This window comes from Pongo abelii, chromosome 12 (genome assembly GCF_028885655.2).
Source record: "Pongo abelii isolate AG06213 chromosome 12, NHGRI_mPonAbe1-v2.0_pri, whole genome shotgun sequence".
NCBI classification, from domain to species: Eukaryota; Metazoa; Chordata; class Mammalia; order Primates; family Hominidae; genus Pongo; species Pongo abelii.
Window position 1 is genome coordinate 97,983,241 of NC_071997.2, and position 20,157 is coordinate 98,003,397.

Consider the following 20,157-nt stretch of genomic DNA (forward strand, 5'->3'; position numbering starts at 1 on the left):
CATTAGATCACCTGTTGTCTGCATACTCCAAAACATCTTTCCCATAAGTTATTAACCTGGTGTTTGCAATTCAAAAGACATAATGATCTTGTAGACCTTTTCCAATTACAGATTTCATTTTTAGTCCCTGAATCATGTTTTATTTTTTTTCCCAGCTGACTCTTTTTTTTTTCCCAGCTGACGTTTTATTTCCCAGCTGACTCTTCTCCATCTCCAAACTCCCTGTAAGGAGCTATGTCATCTGAAAGTCTATATCCTTTATGAAGTGAATTTTCTTTGAGGTCTCTTGTTAATTTTCTTTCCTTAAGCAAAACCCCATTTATTAAAAGTGCTCCAACAGTGGAAAAGCTTTCCTGAAAGACCTTGAAGAGGATAATTTTCGTATAGCTAAAACTGCTAAAGAAAAGAAAAACAGAAGCCTAGTTCGGTTGCCTCTTTGATTAGATTAGCATAGTCTACTTAGTTGTAATCTATTTAACTGCTTGCAAAGCTGTTATAAACGCAAACACCATAAAATGAAACAAAATTTACATAATTGTGTTCTGCATCTAAAAACGTCTTTAAGGGGGGCTATACCAGAAACGTCAAAGCACAGCTAACATTTTAAAACATACTAGTTTTCATTTATTGAAAGCTTTGGTCTGTGCCAATGTTCTATCGTATGTATTATTTGATTCAATTTTTTAAAAAATCATAGGAGATGAGTATTATTATTATCTTTATTTCATAAGTGAGGAAAATGAGATGAAAGAAAGGTATAATAGATAACTTGCCTAATTCTCAAGAAGTTATGCTATTAATATTTAGTCTGCACAAATATTCATCATGTGATAATAATGTTTTGAATAAAGATAATATGGTAAGCTCTGTGACTCAGTATATGACCATAAAAATAAAGTATTTTGGGGTCATTTCTGAATGCCCATCTGCTTTGATTACTTTAGCTGAAATCACTGCCAGACTCTGATAGATTAGCTCACCAAGGTATTTCTTTTTCCAGTTCAGAAAATGCACTAATTTTAATTAACCTACTCTTTCAGTCACTTATTTCCTAATTTATTCATGCTATAAATATGATTTATTCTACAAGTTTGGTATTTCAGAAAGCATTGCCTTGATTATTAAATGTAATACTACTAAGTCTGTCTCCTGCATATTATGATTTTTAATTGATTGCACATTATTTTTTAAATTTTATTTCATCAAAAATAAAATCATTCCTTTTGAATATATAAAATTAGCTCACAACTTGTTATCTCTGCCTGCAAGTGCTTTTGATCTATGGCATTAGCTAGTTACCTAAGTGGATCTGGATCACTTGATAAATTTCATTTTAAAACTTTAATCATGTTTTTATACAATATCCTCAAATATGGATATTTCTAACAAATTTTATTTTCTGGATTTAGAAAATGCTGTGACAGCGTTCTTTAAAATACTACCCATATTAAGAGAGATAAGATATGCATGGCTTTTCTTTTCTACAGACAATAGCTTTTTAAATAATAATGTGAAAATTTACTCTCGTGACTGCCTTAGTCATAAGGTGTATTATTGGCATAATATATTTTTCAGAAGAGGCATTCAATTAGTTTTTAGATTAAAAAAATATTAAGGGAAATAATAAATGACCATGCGAATCCTTCCTATTTTCAAATAGCTGTATTGTGATTTGGGACAGTTCTGTGGACTCATAGTTAAAAGTTCCACACCTACATGCACACACACATACACACACACAAACACACATATGCAAATACACACAAAAACACACACAAATACAACAATATATATTCAGAGATAGCTCTTTCCCACTTCATGTATGCATGTGTGTATACAAGCATATACGCATACATGTGAAAAACTAAAACTAAATTTGATAGAAGCATGGATATACATTATTGAACAAAGGAGACAGGCTGGTGGAATTAAAAAGGTTTCATCTCAGTGCTTTCCTAAGTATAAAATGCATATAAGTTTTACTTATCGCAATGTAAATATAAAACTGATTCATTAAAACATGATATTTTTTAAGAATTCAAAGGACATAGAATGTTGTGAAATCTAGTATTTTTACTTAAGTGCCTTTTTTCTTTCTAATTCCACCTCCCAATCTCTTATTTTATAAACCAGTTGATACCTAAGTGGTTACTTGGGAGATCATACATCACTTACACATTTTCTATGTAGTAAACATTTATATATATATATATATATAAATATATATATATAAAAATATATATATATAAAAATATATATATAAATATATATATATAAAAATATATATATAAATATATATATATAAATATATATATATATAAATTCATCCAACTACTTTGTTGGAATGATTCCTATGGATTGAAACTGCCAGGGCAAAGAATATGCAAAATCTATATTTTGAGTAAATTTTTCATGACAGGAGTAAGTTTTCCCAGTATTTGAGAATTCCTCATTTTCTACAGCTGTACAAACATTAGGTATCAATATTTGTAAGCATTGATAATATAATTTATAATGAAATTGCCTTTTACCTATTAATGTTAGGCTATATCATCTTTACGTAGACTTATAAGTCATTTGTGCTATTTCATTTTCCTCTTTTCTTTTTCTTTTCATTTCCCTTGTAATATTAATCTCTTTGTTACTGATTTCTAAGAGTTCATTTATGATTAAGGATGTTAACATTTAGTCAAGCATTTTAAATATTATGTTTTTCCCATTTATTTTACTGTGGTGTTTTACTTTTTGGCTGTACAGAAATTATATATTGAAATATAATCTTGTTCTGTTTTTAAAAAACATGAATATACTTCAAATGGTAATCAATGGATTAAAAAAGTCTTGCATTTTAAATATTATAAGCCACATTCAATCATTTGTTTGATTAATCAGACAATGTTCTTTGGCTTTATCACTTCTCTTTCTCTAGCTCTGCCCAGCATATTTGTTCTGCATTTGCACTGCCTCTTAAGGTATCAGTTGTAAAGTTACATTCCAACTCTACAGGCACACAGAATGAGAGAAGTAGAGCCTACACAGCTGCAATGACTGTAATTTTATAATTTTGGCTGTCATGATCCTGTCTTGAAACCATAATTAATGCAATACATTTGTTAGCTTCTCTCAGGGGTAAAAAGAAAGATCTAATTGAAACCTTGTAAAGCAACTTCATAAAGTGAAATGGAAAGGGTATTTGCCTTTTATCTCCCAGACCCATCTTGACATAGTCACAGCTTATTGTTTCACAAAAATGTTGTAAATCTTTATGCTAATATCACTACAACTGGTGAATTTAGGTCAGTAACAACAACTGCATCTTTAATTGCTAATGTTTAATAGCATTTCGTTTCTGGAATCAGAAGCTATAGATTCTGAAAATGACTCTACAACTGGTCATAGTCATTTTATAATTCTCAAGAAGTTTTGCACCAGCATATATAAATTTAAGACAAAAGAAATATTTCATATTCTAATAAAGTAGCAAGTTGATTCATTAAAAATAGCAGTGACATCTAGATAAAATAATAAGCACACTCCTCCTTCTCCCACACTGACTGTGTTTGGTATCACCCTTTGAACACTGTGAATACGGCATGTTGAAATCTTAGTCTTAGATACGAAAAATACTATCTTCTCCTTTACCTCTTCCTCCTCATTTCCTTGTTCCTCCTCTTCTCCTGATGCTGCTGCAAAATAGGACAACCTGAATTCTGAGCTATGCTTATATTGTCTAATTGAAAAAGTATTACCTGTTATCGGCTGACTTATGGCACTGATTTAAATCTCTCATCATCAAAGGAATTCCATGAAGTTACTCTAGAATACAAAGGAATTCCGTAAGTACAACAAATACTTACGGAAAACCTACTATGTGCCTAACTTTAATATTCATGATGACTAGGCTTAGTATATGAGACAGACTTAGCTTTTCTCTTTATGGACCTTATCTTCATAATCACAGTTTAAAAAAAAGTTGACTGATAAGTATTTGGTTATTAACTCATAGCTTAACCTCAAAGGGACTAAGTGTCCAGTGCCAGTATATCAAGTGACTATTAAGGATACTATTGGTGCTACTAATCATAAATTGGGAATTACCAACCTATCAAATAATGAAGTTGTATAGGCACAATATAAATGCACCATATGATAGCAATGACAAGAGATTAGGCCTACAGCCTAATCAGAATTCAGAGACATAAATTCAGAGATGACAAGTAAGTTACAAAAAGAGGTGACCAAGACTCCAAGTACCAAATTCTGTTGTTCCAATATCTCACCCTCAGCTCACAGCTATGACTTCATATGGAATTCCTTATGTCCAGCCTGTGGATGTAAATCTGGCCCAGATTTATGAAGAGGCTAGTTACTATAAACCAATGTATTGATACCAGCCAAAAATAGAAATGGCTTCAGAAAACAGCATTGAGGGAAAATCTTACTAATGGACAGAATTTCGAACAAAGCTTTAGGTTGTCACTTTGATGTAGAAGAAGACGCTTGCACTGAGGGTATTAATAAATTTTGGGGTAGAGATGAATGACCTAGTTTTTTTGTCAAGAACCAGCTGGGTGCAGCGGCTCATGCCTGTAATCCCAGCACTTTGGGATCTGGCCGAGGCGGGCAGATCACAAGGTCAGGAGATCAGGACCATCCTGGCCAACATGGTGAAACCTCATCTCTACTGAAAATACAAAAAAATTAGCTGGGTGTGGTGGCACATGCCTGTAGTCCCAGCTACTTGGGAGGCTGAGGTAGGAGAACCACTTGAACCCAGGAGGCAGAGGTTGCTGTGAACTGAGATTTTACCACTGCACTCCAGCCTGATGACAGAGTTAGACTCAGTCAAAAAAAAAAAAAACAAAAAAAAAAACCGTACAGAGTAAGACTGGAAGCGCAGATATTTGAAGAAAAGTACGCAGATTTTTCTATGAGAAAGTAAATAAAATGTGAGGATTTTTGTGTCTCATGGTGGTGCCCACCAACATTCATCATAGAGAAAGCATAGACAACTAGGTTAGAAAGACTCATCTAACAGTGGCTAGCCACCCTATGACTTCAGCCACTCCAGTGCTCGCATATAATCTCACAATTGTAGTTGCCAGCACTGGAGAAAGTCAGGCCACATGTGGGACTTTCACTATGGGCTCCTTCTCACTAAGCAGCCAGTGCTGTTACTGAATGTGTGACCAGTCAGAAATTTAGACCAACACTGACCCCTTGATATGACACTGGTTATTAATTCATTGTCTATAAACTCCTAGTTCATCTTTCTTTGACCTGATCTGTGATACTGGCCCTTAATCCCGTGAACATTTCTCCTTTGCCAGCTGGTGCAATGTTAAGCTTTGTCAACAGGGGGCAGTGGAAGGACATTGAAAGGTTATAGTAAGAGGAAGGGGCTTCTCTCCTTGGTACTGGTGTACTTTTGTTTTCCTGTGATGTAGCTACTAGGAAATTAGTGTGCCAGAGACCTAGTGGCAAACACTCTGTAGTAATTTTTTGATCACCCCACATGACTTTCCTACCCAACAATCCAAGCCCACATGTTCCAGCAAACTTCTTCCCCACTGATTTTTTGCATATTTTTGGGGTAGCCACACTCTTTCTAATAAGATCTGATTCTCAGGCTGGGAGATGGTGTCTCTTCTAAGTTCTTATTCCTTCCTTGTTCTTTCTCTCTCAGTCTTACAAATGCAACACTCCTGTTAGTAGTTAATAATACCTTACATTAACTTTTCTTGTTTAAATTGTTGCTATGGTTTCTACGTCCTGACTGGATCTGGATTAATACATATGCCATCCCCTCAAGGAAACCAACCAGGTACTTTTTGGCTAATTGACTACAACTAGCTGCCTTCCATGGTGGCAGAACAATGATTCATCTTTACTGAGATTCTTACATTTTCTAGGTGATGGTTGTCTTTCTATTTTTCAGTGTCTTGGACAATAACACTCTCTGAAGGCTGTCAGAGAAAAAATACACAGGACAAGTTAGGCAAGGAAGACTTTATTCAACACTATTGCAATAGATGAAAGAGATTGGACTCAACTCTACTAAAACAAAAGACCAGAGAGTTTTTAAGCACTGCGGTGAGCTGGTGGAAAGTACTAGACATTTTAGTGGGAAAGTGGGTCAATATGATCAGGCCTTCTGTGTTTGCTAATTGGTACTTAGTTTACTGAAGTTAGGTTCCCACCCTCCCACAGAGACTAGGAGATTGGAGCACTATCTTCTTTGATGATTGCATTTCAAAAGGATGACTCCCAGGACCTCAAAGAACTGGACTGTAAACCTTGCAAGAGGCTGGAGAAAATTTACATCTGTTTTCTAATGTAAATTTTCTACGAAAAGAAAGGTGAGGAGTCTGTGGTCAGGAAAAAACCTGTCAAAAGTTTAGTCAAGTTTTGATCAGGGTTCACAGAATAACTGATTTATTGTCATTGGATCCCATACCATGTCGCCTTGGATCAAAGAGCTCCTTTTGCAGAAAAGGAAGTGAGCACGGGATCCTCCAGTCCCCCCATATCCCTCATCACTTAGAAGCTGCTAGACTAATAGAATATTAAAATGGCCTATTAAATGTATAGCAGAATACCAGCTTGTAGTTGATGCCATTCATTGAGTTCTGTGATTCAAGATGTAGAGTCTAGTTGAAGCCATGGTCATTACATGATTTTATAGGCCTGATAAATAGAATAAATAGATCTTGGAAACAGTGGTTCCTCTCATCACACTTCCAGGGATCCACATATGGAATTTGTACTTCCTGTCACTATAACTTTAAGCTCTGCTGGAGGGGGTCCTGGTATCCAGGGGGAATTCCAATAAATAGATGACATAGTAAAAGTTCCACAAAACCTAATTGTTGGACTGCTGCCTAATTATCTGATGCTCCTCCTGCCAAAAGACCAGCAAGCAAAACAAACAAAGTTACTATATTAGCAAGAATAATAGAACTTGATTATCATGAAGAGCTAGGAATGCTACTACCTGATGGGGTTAAGAAGAATTATGTCTAAACTTTAAGATAGTCCTTGGGGAATCTCCTGGTGTTACTGTCATGCGTGTCCGTGTGAAGAGTGTCCACCAAACAGGCTTGGTGTGAGCAACAAGGCTGTTTATTTCACCTGGGCGCAGGCGGGCTGAGTCCAAAAAAGGAGTCAGCAAAGGGTGGTGGGATTATCATTAGTTCTTATAGATTTGGAATAGGCGTACAAAGTACATTCTCAAGGGTGGGGAGAATATTACAAAGTACCTTCTTAAGGGTGAGGGAGAATATATCGTATCAGTTAGGGTGGGGCAGGAACAAATCACAATGTTGGAATGTCATCAGTTAAGGCTATTTTCACTTCTTTTGTGGATCTTCAGTTGCTTCAGGCCATCTGGATGTATATGTGCAGGTCACAGGGGATATGATGGCTTAGCTTGGACTCAGAGGCCTGACAGTTACCATGTTGAGTGATATCTGTTAATGGGTAATTATAGCAAGCATGGCCTTACAAGGACATGCTATTCATTCTTTCTTAAGTTACCATGTTGAGTGATATCTGTTAATGGGTAATTATAGCAAGCATGGCCTTATAAGGATATGCTATCCAGTGGCACAGACTTCTGAATGTTTAAATTCTATATTTATCTATTGGACAGGCAACCCATAACAGTGAGAGGGCTGGTTGAGAGTGAAGGGAATGTAAAATTGGAGAAGGAGGTGGAGAAATACTAAATATAAATTTCAGCTTCAGAATCAATGAAGCAGTGCTGACTATTGTCCCACCTCTTGTATTGTTTTTTTTTTCAGTGAAACACTGACCGACTGCCACATGAAGAAACAATGATAGATTAAACTTAATACCAGACAAGGGGGGATCTGGTTAGGGCAAGGAGTAAACTGTAGCAGAAGCTCTTGGTGCCCCATCCATATCTCTACAGCCCTTACCATTTAAGTGCATAATAATTAGTAATTACTTTGGAGGGCAGGTACAGATAAAAGGGCATAATGAGGGCTTTTGGTGGGTTGACCATGTTCTCTTTTTAGATCCGGGTATTGGTTGCACAGGGGTGTTCAGTTTGTGAAAATTTAATAAACTTTACACTTATGTGCATGTGTGTGTGTGTACAAAATTAAGGAAAGCAGAATGGAGTGAAAATCAGAAATATTGTTCTAGAAGTTATCAGGTATAACCAGATTTTACAAACAGCCAATTTTGTTATTTAAATAATCAAAACATTTCCTTTAACATTTATCATGATTTCAACTGAAATACTTTATTACAGCCAGGAAACTGATTTCTATTGTATCATTATTTCTTAGGTAGTTCTGTTGTATTTAAAACTCTAATGTCCATACAATAGCATCAGAATGCTTTTTTTTTTTTAAACTCAGTTAAAATGCATGCCAGGCTTGACAGGTTATGATTCAAAACATTAAATGTATCCTTCAAATTAATTTCTGTGATATTACTTTGAAATGCTTTAAAACTGTCTTTTGAATTTTTAATTTCATTACATAAATCAAAACAGTCAACATTTCTTGGATACTTACATTCTCATTATATCCCCTTTCTTCTTCCTTCTTCTTTTGACTAGTTTTTTAATTAAGAAAAAAATCTTATTTTTATACCTTAACATCAGATGGTAAACCATTTTATTTAATATTCAGCCTGGTTAGAGATTTGAATGGCTATAATTGTTGGGGAGAGGTGGTAATAGTACAGATTGGAAGATACCTTTTTTCAGTTTAATATCAAGGTCATGTTGTTATTATCAAACTTGGTGGCATAAGGCAATTTTTTATGTTCATAAACTCTATTTTGATAAATCGATCCACTCATTCAACACTTATAGAAAAAAAACTACTTTATTACAACCAAATAGGTGGATCCTGCTCTCAGAGAACTCATTGTCTAGCTACATTTTGGGATAGTTTGTCCTGAACCCCATTAGGCTGTAGCATAAGCTTGACAAAGGTAATCTAACAAGCCTTATTTTTCTATTCTCAGTCAGTATTCTGTCTCTACACACAGACTAAAGATAAGTATGGAATGAGAGTTCCTACATATAGGTTATATGGTAAAATTTGTGGACTATGCAAAGAGATAAATGAGATGTATTTGCTTCACAGCATTCACCAGGGCTTAGAAGACCCTGTGGCACCTGAAAGTGAATGTGCAATTGGATTAGAGTTATGCTGCAACAATTAACTGCTCAATTGTGTGTTTATTACATATACCAAGATCACTTAAATAACACTACAGTAAGACTTGAAGATTTAACCTAAACTATATTCTCTCACAACAATTTGTGAACTGAATAGTTAAGGAAGAATAGAAGTGAAAGCTGCTGAGAATTGGAAACAATGATTTCATTCTTCCCTTTCAATCTTCTTGTTAAGTGTTTCTCAATTGCTGGTGAATACCCCAGTGTGAATGCTTCCAGGAGAATTACTTTCTGACTGCCAAACTGAGTCATTATTTTGAATAGCTTTACCTTGCTAAAATGTTTTAATTTACATCTAGAATGTTCCTACTACTGAAGTTGCCCCAAGGCCAGTCAGAAGAGGGCTGTAACAGTTTCAGAATTCAAGTATTTCTCAAAAACATCACAAACCCAAACCTGAGAACTATAGAAAATATATAATGCCTTTTTAGGCAAAATTCATCCCAAAGAATTTTTACAGGATTGAAATTCACCAGATAATTGTTTCTTTTTCTACAATGAATAAAACAGATGAAATAGCTAAAGAATAATCTTAAAATTAAACTCTAACTAAGCTATATGACTCTTGTTTCTTATTTAGTGTGTTTTCCCTCAGTTTAATGTCAAAAAAATTATTGTAGAATTATTGACCCAATTTGTCCTATCAAGATAATTTGTTGACTCTTTAGTAACTAAATTGGCTCAACCATACCAAAAACATGTTAGTTTCTCTGTCATTATGAAACCTAAAACCATTGAATTAGCCCACAGAGTCTTATTCAGCATAGACTTGCCTAAAGCCCATATTGATTAACAGCTACATAACATGTAAACAATTTTGTCCTGTGGATAGTGAGTTACTCTAAGGAGGACTGCGATATTTTATCAAAAGTTAAGAGCATACAAAAGACTATTTGCAATATATGTCCAGTGGTTCTCAACTGATACAACTTTGCACCTCCTATGCTCTCACTCATGGACATTTGACAATATCTGGAGACATTTTAGGTTGTTCCAACTGGTTAGCATCTAGTGGATAGAAGCCAGGAATCTTGCTAAATATCCTACAGTATAAGGACAGTCCCCCACAACAAAGAATTATCAAGTTCAAAAAGCAATAATGCCAAGGTTTAAAAAACCCTGTTATATACCTCTTGTTAAAGATGTTTTATTCAGATTATAAACATACAAGTAATAATTTATATATTTGCTCCTATGCTTTCAATTTTTAGGTGACATATTTTATTTAAGCAAATGTAGAATATTTAATGAGTTTGAATATAATTGTTTCTTAAAATAGAGAATATTTATTAAACCACTTAAGTTCAAAAAGGCAATTAAAAAACACAAGGTTTAGGCAAATAGAAATGAGTGATATTTATATCTGAAGCTTTCTTGGAAAAGCAACCAGGCATAAGCTAACTAGAAGGATATTGAGAAGATTAATTTGATATGCTTTGTGAAATAGTGTCTTAACTCCTCTTGGAAAAGCTGCCCCCATGTAAGGAGGTATAAAGGTGATGGTCTCCAGCACTATTCCCTAGAAGCAGAGAGTCTAGCTTAGGTGAAAGCAAGTGCTTGGCTTCCACTTTCTTCATTTCAGCAAATAAATTAAGGATCTACTGGAAAAACAATCAAAAGACTTAATAGAATTAAAAGGAAAAAAAAAACAAAAAACAGAAGGGGGATGAAAGGAAGGAAGAGAAGGAGGAAGGAAGGGAAGGAGGGAGGCAGGGAGGGAAGGAAAGAAGAGAAATTTTTTTTAAAAAAAAAAAGGAAAGGAAAGGAAAAGAGTGAGAGAAACAAGGAAGACCCAACTGTTAATGTTAAGTCTCTGTTAGTGAGAGACAGGACTAGCTGGATTTCCTAGGCCGACTAAGAATCCCTCAACCTAGCTGGGAAGGTGATCGCATCCACCTTTAAACAGGGGGCTTGCAACTGAGCTCACACCTGACCAGTCAGAGAGCTCACCAAATGCTAATTAGGCAAAAACAGGAGGGAAAGAAATAGCCAAACATCTATTGCCTGAGAGCACAGCGGGATGGACAATGATCAGGATATAAACCCAGGCATTCGAGCCAGCAATGGCAACCCCCTTTGGGTCCCCTCCTTGTATGGGAGCTCTGTTTTCACTCTATTTCACTCTATTAAATCTTGCAACTGCACTGTACTGGTCCGTGTTTGTTATGGCTCTAGCTGAGCTTTCACTCGCCATCCACCACTGCTGTTTTGCCGCCTTGCAGACACACCGCTAACTTCCATCCCTCCAGATCCAGCAGGATGCCTGCTGTGCTCCTAATCCAGCGAGGCGCCCACTGCTGCTCCAGATTGGGTTAAAGGCTTGCCATTGTTCCTGCATGGCTAAGTGCCTGGGTTCCTCCTAATCGAGCTGAACACTAGTCACTGGTTTCTACGGTTCCCTTCCATGACCCACGACTTCTAATAGAGCTATAACACTCACTGCATGGCCCAAGATTCCATTCCTTGGAATCCGTGAAGCCAAGAACCCCAGGCCAGAGAACGCGAGGCTTGCCACCATCTTGGAAGTGGCCTGCCACCATTTTGGAAGTGGCCCGCCACCATCTTGGGAGCTCTGGGAGCAAGGACCCCCGGTAACATTAGGGACAGTATTTGAGAAATCTGCCTTATGGTTGTGGTTCTGTATTGTATTCTGTACTTGCTTCTCTCTACCTTATGACTTAAATGAACTAACCTTGAAAGCAGATGAGTCTTTGTATAAAAGACTAGAAAATGGATGGGAAGAGAAAGTTGTAAATAAATTCCTAATTGTAAAAAGGCAGTTAGTCACCTTTTTACAATAATCCAAAAATGACTGTTTGAATTCCAAGCATTTTGAATTTGGAGAAAGCTCATTTTATAATTTAAGGTAAACAATGTAGCTCTATATTTTAAATGTAATTTTAATAGTATTGATACATCCTATATAATTATTCCATTAACCTCTGTAAATATTTTGACTTTATCCTGCAACTCAGTAGCGGAATAAAAGCATACCCTCAGGACCTCATTTACTTGCTATACCTGTCTCATTTACAAGCCAATTAATTTACATTTTCAGCATTTCAATTACAGGCCTCCATTAATGCCCCCACATAATCTACAGTAATAGCTTTCTAAATTCAAATTATTCTGAAACTCTAAAATTCTGTAATTTGATATAAACCAGTAAGTACATGTTAATAAGACATATGACATGAGCCCAAATAGGTAGTATTATATATTTTTATAATCCAAATGAAACAACTTATTGTTATCAAAAAACTATACAATTAGTGTTCTATATTTGGTTTCTCAAAAAAAAAAAAAAAAAAAAAAAACCATGATACACAAATGTGTATGTTCTACTTTCTGGATCACTGCCTTGCCCATAGTAAAAGTTCAGTGAGCATGTTCTATTCTAATGGGGCAAATTGCTATCTGTTCTCAAAATCAGATTGCCTTCTTCCTGGGCACATGGCTATATTACATGTAGCCACATAATGGAGATCTACTTACTGGAATGTGAGGAAAAGAGAAATGTGCATTTCCAGTCCTGGCCCATGAAAACCTCCCCAGGCGTGCTCCTCCTTGTTTGTTTCCCTTTCAGTTGGAAGGAATGGAGACGATCCCTGGGTAACTAGTTCCTTTAATCTCTTCCTGCAGGACAGCTGGCTGACTGTGAGCACCTACTTGGGTCTAATACATTGAGTGAGAAATGAACTTGCTAGAGTACAAGTCATGAAGAGTGAGGGCTTTTCTGCTTTTATCTGTAAAAGCAGCCAGTATTATCCTAGCACCTTCTGACAATACAGAGAAATCATGAAAATAAGCTTTTTGGGAAATATATGTGTGTATGCTCACACATACATATATATACACGCACATATAATGAAACACACTCATATGCATACACATATGTTTTGATAACTTTCTTCAACAGATATTTCCCCTTTTTTTTTTTTTTTTTGAGACAGATTCTCACTCCGTCGCCCAGGCTGGAGTGCAGTGGCACAATCTCAGCTCACTGCAAGCTCCGCCTCCCAGGTTCACACCATTCTCCTGCCTCAGCCTCCCGAGTAGCTGGGACTACAGGCGCCTGCCACCACACCCAGCTAATTTTTTTGTATTTTTAGTAGAGGCAGGGTTTCACCCTGTTAGCCAGGATGGTCTCGATCTCCTGATCTTGTGATCCGCCTGCCTCTGCCTCCCAAAGTGCTGGGATTATAGGCGTGAGCCACAGCACCTGGCCAACAGATATTCTTTTTATGGAATTTTTTATTACTCACTGTGAGAAGTTTAACAAATCTCAAATCTAAAGTCAATGAACTAAGGCTTAAAATCCTTTTCCACCTTTTTCTCCTTTCCATCATGAGTTCTCAAAAACTCTTGTTCACATAAATCTTGGACTGACACAGGAAGCAAAGATTCCTATTAAATCATTATGCTGTTTAGTTCTTTCCACTCTGATTTTCCTTCATTCCTAATGACTCAAGTTCTAGCAATTCCACTTGGTTTCACATTTTATTTCGACTTTATCATTGCAGCCCTTGACTTTTCTGCCATTAGTATTCAAGAATCATAAAACTTTTACCACAAAAGTACTAAGCATTTGACTTGTTCTAAATATTACATAAACCTGGACTACATTCATTTTGAATGTTCTCTTTTGATTAGATCAATAGGCAATATTTCAGAGATTACTAACCTGATATTCACTTTTATAGAGCGTTTTTTTTTTTTTTTTTTTTTTTTTACATTTCAAGCAACTGAACTGAACACAATGATTGTGTCTTTCTTTTATTGTCCCAGAACTGTTAACCCAAGTAGTATGTATAAAAATACAGGTAAGAATTTAAAAATTATATGCATCTGGTGACATTTCTCTTCATGATGTGAACATTGCTGCATGTTCTTTTCCACTATGATAGCTTTTACAAGGTACACCATGTCATTGGCCTTTTCTTTCAGTGAGAAGCTTGCTTCGTTCACAAAAGGCTGACAGCTCCACTCCAACTAGTGAGATTTTAAAGAAGCTTGTGACAGCGTGGCTAAGCCAGGCTTCACAATGGGTCGTCTTTGCAGTGTTAACATGAAAAGTCAGAGAGTGAAAGGAAGATTGAATAGAGTCCTAGATAAAAGGAAAATAAAGACCTAAGGACCTGTCACATAACACTTATTTTCTGAGTAAAAGTAACTAAGATATAATAAAGAATAATAGCTTTGAAGTCAGAAAGACCTAGATTCACATATTTTACCCTCTCTCAGTTTCAGTATCTTCACCTTAAAAAGGGGGGGATACAAATATCAGCATAATAGAGCTATTAGGAAGATAAAGTGAAAAAATATGTGTAAACAGTTCAATTCTGCATCTGTTTCCCAGAAGGACTAACATTTATAGAACCTTCTTATGTGCCAAGCACTGCTCTAGACACATAGGCAAAAATCCCTGCCCTATAGGACATTCATTCTAGTGGGAGAAATTGAGATCAATTCAAAAGACAAATAATTAAAATGTATAGTATATTAGATGATGAGAGTGCGAAGGGGAGAAAAAATGCAAGGAAGAGGGAGAGGAAGGATCCTATGTAGAATAATAGATAGGATGGCTCAAAGAATCAGCACAATTTCATGAAAAGGTGACATTCCAGTAAAGTGAATGAGTGAGCCAGGTAGACTCTTGAGGACAAGCATTCTAAAGAAAAAGCAAATGCGTAAAAACTAAGGCAGAAGCAAATGGCTCATCCCTGGAACAATGAGGAAGCACTAGCTCATGCACAGTGAGGGAAGGTAAAATTAGTGTTAAATGAATGTCAGAAATATCATATATGACCCAGTAGGTTTTCCTCAGTGGTGATTTTTATTCTGATGGAGAAGACATGCCTGAAGTGTATTGAGCAGAAGAGTGACAAGATCTGACTAACCTGTTAAGATTACTCTGGCTGTTGTTTTGAGAATACTTGGAGCGGAGATAAGTATCGAAGCTGGTATATCAGCTTATAAGCTTTTTACTAATCCAGGTAAGAGATGAAGGTAGCTTGACCTGCAGTGGTGGCAGTACAGATGAGAAGTGGTTAAATTTTGTATATAACTTGAAGACAAAGTGGGCAAGATGGTCTGAGTGATTGGACTGGGAGTGTGAGAGGCAGAAAGGGATCAATGATGACTCCAAGGTTTTATATGAACAAATGGAAAAATATTATGTTCTTTTTGTCTTTTTCTCCTTTTCCTTTTTTCTTTCTTATAGTTTGAGGCTTATTGTTTGACAGCAACAAATGATCAGTTTATCTTCTAGAAAGTAGATTGTCAACAATTTATAAATGAAGAGTCTGCTAGTCAGTGATAAGCAAAGGACTCTGTGTGGGAACTGGAGGGAAGAAAGGCCCTCAATCATGTTCTAAGGCCAGTATTTAAGATATATTCATAAATATCTTTTAAAAAATTTTCCAGGAGCCAAATGATATAATGTTAATGAAAGGAATTCATTCTTTGTCTGCTCAAAAATCCATTTGACAGTACTTGTCTATATTCAGGCTCCATTTTTTGTAGGTTAAATTGTAACATCATTTGTTGACATACTCATTCTCCAAACACCATTCTTAGTACTCTATTAGGCGTATTAGATCACCCAGGGTCTCCAGCTTGCAGGCAGACCACTGTGGAACTTCTTAGCCTCCAGAATTGGTATAAGCCAGTTTCCCTAATTCTTCTTCTCTCAAATATCTATCCATCTCTCTGTATATATCCTGTTTCTGTCTTTCTGAAGAACCCTAATGCTTGTTCCTTGTGTATTAATATGTATTAGTATGTATTATGACTAACACATGCCCCAGATTTAGTATTTTTTTTATTTAAAATTCATAAGATTGAAGGCTGCATTATTGATTTGCCATCTTTCTTCTTTTTAAAAATAGGCCTTTAAAATCTCCTTCTGAGCACTGCTTCAGATGCATTGTATAAATTTTTGTATAATTTGTTTTCATTTTCATTTATAATTTCATTGAAAACAAAAACAAAACACATCATATAGTATAACCATTCCAACTCTCTTTTGGGCATTTTATGAATGGTACATCTTTTTTAACCCTTTTATTGCAACTTATTTGTGTCTTTGAAAGTAAATTTTGTTTCATATATCCGACATCTAGTTGGATCATATGTTTTTTAAACTAATCTTCCAATCTCTGCCTTTTGATTGAAATGTTTAGTTCATTCATTTTAAGTCTCATTACTGGTTAGGTAGGATTTATTTATGCCAGATTGGTACTTGTATATTTTATTTCTTTTTTTCTGTTTTCTTCCATTACTTATTTCTTTTGTTTTAAATAGACATATTCTAGTATATCATTTTTATTTCCGTGTTGTTTTCTTTACTTTCTATTTTTGGATTATTTCATAGTGATTGCCCTGGGAATTACATTTGCAACTTAACTTAATCTACTTCATATTAACATCAACTTAGTTTCAATAGTATACAATTTTTTCCTCATTAACTCTATAACTTTCTTCTTTCCATGTGTTATTATTACAATACAAATTATATCTTTATACATTATAAATGCATTCCCTAAATAAAATCTAAATAAGTACTTATTTATAGTAAATCGAACTTCAGGGGATGTTTTGACCTCCAAAGCCATGGGAAATGTAATGAACTCTCCGAAACTAATTTGGTCTAGTATGTCCCAAAGAAGACAACAGATTTTTAGTTTGACTCAAAGTACATTAAAAATCACTACATAACCTAAAAGTTATCATCAAGGTCCAGAAAATTCCACAGGACGTTAGGAAAAGGGAATGTTAAATTGAAACCATGCAAGAAAATTTCCACCGTTTGACCCACTCACAAGTGGGCAGTTCTTTCTCTGAAACTAAACAGACTTGTAGTAAACCCCATAAGCCATCCATACAATAAATGTTTACTGTGTGTCTACTTATTGGCTACTGGGAAGTAAGAATGCAGTTTCTCTTCTCAAAGAAGTCACAAGCAAGTGTAGAAAATGTTGAGAAAAAAAAAATCAAGTTCTTAAGTATAACAAATGTAGGTGATGTGAAAAGGATAGCACAGGACACAATGTGTACAAAGAATAGTCCCCTAACTCCCTGAGCTTGGTGAGGGCAGGCAGGGATCACTGCTAATAAGAAGTAACACAGAAGCCAAATCTTTAAGGATAAACAAGAAAAGGAGAAAAGCAGAAAAATACATTATTGTCATAAAGCAGTCCTATGTTCAAGGAGTCATGAGATAAAATGAAGTGCTTGGGGGAAACTTTGAGAAGCTTAGTTTGAATGAACAGAGGAGAACTGGGACTTTTTAAAGAGCGATGACACTGGAAATGTGTGGAAGAGTCCAAACCACACAATATCCAAGGACAATCCACTGTCTGACATACTCAACTTTTTAACTGTGTTTTTCTCTCACAATCCACAAGTGGAAATACAAACAATAAAAACAAGGTTGAAACTGAATAATAATAGAACATTTTAAAGCACAGTCTTTTTACTTTGTTTCTTAATTTAGTTCATGATTTTATTCTTGAGTATCGCATTTTCCTTTTGCCTACATTTAAGCAAACAAATGTAAAAAAGCTCCAGTAAGTATTAGTGAAATTTATGTAAATTAGTGATCAAAGCCCAATGAAATACAGAAAGTTGAGGCTCAGGGGACTAAAATAGGGGCCAGTGAAGTCATATCGAAGCTATTTTGTTTGAGTCTGTGAAAGACAAACTCAACAGAGACTCTCACTTCATAGCCCCTCTGCTCTTCCAATGTTACACTCCATATTATACATTGGATAAATTTTTTTGTAGCGTTTTGCAGTTTCTGTATCCGATAGGTACAGAATTTCATAAATAATTGAAGTCCACTCAAATATTCCTACTTGTGAATGCATTTTCATTTTAGAAATGGACAAATATTCCTCCTGGTGGCAAACTGCAGGTGCATTTCAATTGTAGCTTCCACTTTACAGACATGACAAGGTTAAAGCCAATTTCAAAATTGTCCCTGAAGCATCAACTCTTCAATAACTTTCCCATAATAATGTGAACAGAAGGTGAGAACTCAAGGAAGATACTACGCTCGACATGAGGAAAATCAGACGCCACAACCATGAAGCTATGATCATTTTTGCAAACCAACTAGAGAAACATTATAAAGCATCTACCAATAAAAAGCCTGAAAATTGGCCGGGTGCGGTGGCTCACGCCTGTAATCCCAGCACTTTGGAAGGCCGAGGCGGGCAGATTACGAGGTCAGGAGATCAACACCATCCTGGCTAACACGGTGAAACCCCGTCTCTACTAAAAAAAAAAAAAAAAAAAAAAAAAAAAAAAATGCCGGGCATGGCGGTGTGCACCTGTAGTCCCAGCTACTCGGGAGGCTGAGGCAGGAGAATGGCGTGAACCCGGGAGGTGGAGCTTGTAGTGAGCCGAGATCGTGCCACTGCACTCCAGTCTGGGCGACAGAGCAAGACTCTGTCTCAAAAAAAAGCATGAAAATTGTTAGGATTCCTAAGAAGGCTTTGGAGATATTCAGTAGTTACTTACAAAATTTGGGATAGAGTGGCTTTGGTTTAAGATCCTTGTTTTTCTTTTAAGAGACTCAAAATTGCACTATAAAGTGGATTCTTCTAAATCTGCACACTAATTTGAGAAATACAACATTCTTGGTATGACTAAAAAGTGACAGAGTAAGGAAATCATTTTACTTGGCTAATAGAACTGGAATAAAAAGAATAAGCTCCTACAATTATTCCTCCACTATATGTTCTTAAATTATGTTTGTTTTTTGAAACCTGCTTCCTTATTTCTGTCTTTAATTTATGTAGTTGATCCCATTATACTCAAAATTGCAATATAAACACAAGATACATGAAGGGACGTCTCTGAACCTGGTCATACCAAAGGATGAAGAGTTTGAAAATGTATTTTCTTAGCAAAAAGTTAGATAATGTCTATTGCAAGATTATGGTCTTTCTGAAATGAAACTTAAATGACTGTCAGAATGTATTTTGGAAATATGCTGGTACTAGTCTCTTCTCACACTGCTATGAAGAAATATCCAAGACTGGGTAATTTATACAGAAAAGACGTTTATTGACTCACAGTTCCACATAGCTAGGAAGCCTCAGGAAACTTAAAATCATGGCAAAGTCACCTCTCCAGAGGGCATCAGGAGAGAGAATGAGTAACGGCAGCGGAAATGACAGACGCTTATAAAACCATCATATGTTGTGAGAACTCACTATCACGAGAACAGCATGAGGGAAACTGTTCCCATGATTCAGTTACCTCCACCTGGTCTCACCCTTGACACATGGGGATTATGGGAACTATGATTCAAGATGAGATTTGGTTGAGGACACAGCCAAACCATATCAGTGCTCAGTGCCTCTACTTTAGATAACAATTAGAATAAGTTAATCCATTCTGTATACTCCAATCCAACTCCTGCCATAACTCTGGAAAGACTTAAACATAATGAAGAATACATTTTAACTAATATAGGTAATTCTGCTTATTAGTCTTTAAATGAATATGTGCTGTCAGCTGGATTCAGTGGCTGTTTGCTGTTTGTGAAAGCCAGAGATTAATAATTGCCTGCTTGAAAGAATAGATTTATTCTCTGGCCTTACTGGCAGAATAAAAATGTTAAAGGCTGAATGTTGAATTCATCGCTAATGATTAATTCCCCTGGATAATGCATGTGTTGTGGGCATGTTGCGAGTGCAAATGGTCAGCATTCATATGAGTCTGAAATATCAGCAGTGTAAGTAATGTTAGCACTTGGCTCAAAATATCCCCAATGTATACAAGGAATGGAGTAGGAGACAGAAGTACGTGATGGAGACAGGAACAACCCTCTAATTTAGCCACTTCTGCTATAATGAATAAGGAAAGTAAATGGTTTTGGATGGATTCTATTTAATCCCATACCTGTCAAAATTATTACCTGTCAG

General features: G+C 35.9%; 1 long non-coding RNA gene across 1 annotated transcript in view; it reads right to left on the reverse strand.

Annotated features, from left to right (window-relative positions):
• The window catches only part of LOC129057595 (uncharacterized), a 50,803-nt gene extending 44,007 nt beyond the window's left edge, over positions 1 to 6,796 (reverse strand). The window contains exons 1-3 of the long non-coding RNA XR_008522234.1: positions 6,600 to 6,796; positions 5,904 to 5,966; positions 3,750 to 3,816 (exon numbers count right to left, since the gene is read on the reverse strand). This is a non-coding gene — a long non-coding RNA (uncharacterized LOC129057595). The remainder of the gene's footprint in view (positions 1 to 3,749; positions 3,817 to 5,903; positions 5,967 to 6,599) is intronic.
• Between the last annotated feature and the right edge of the window lie 13,361 nt (positions 6,797 to 20,157).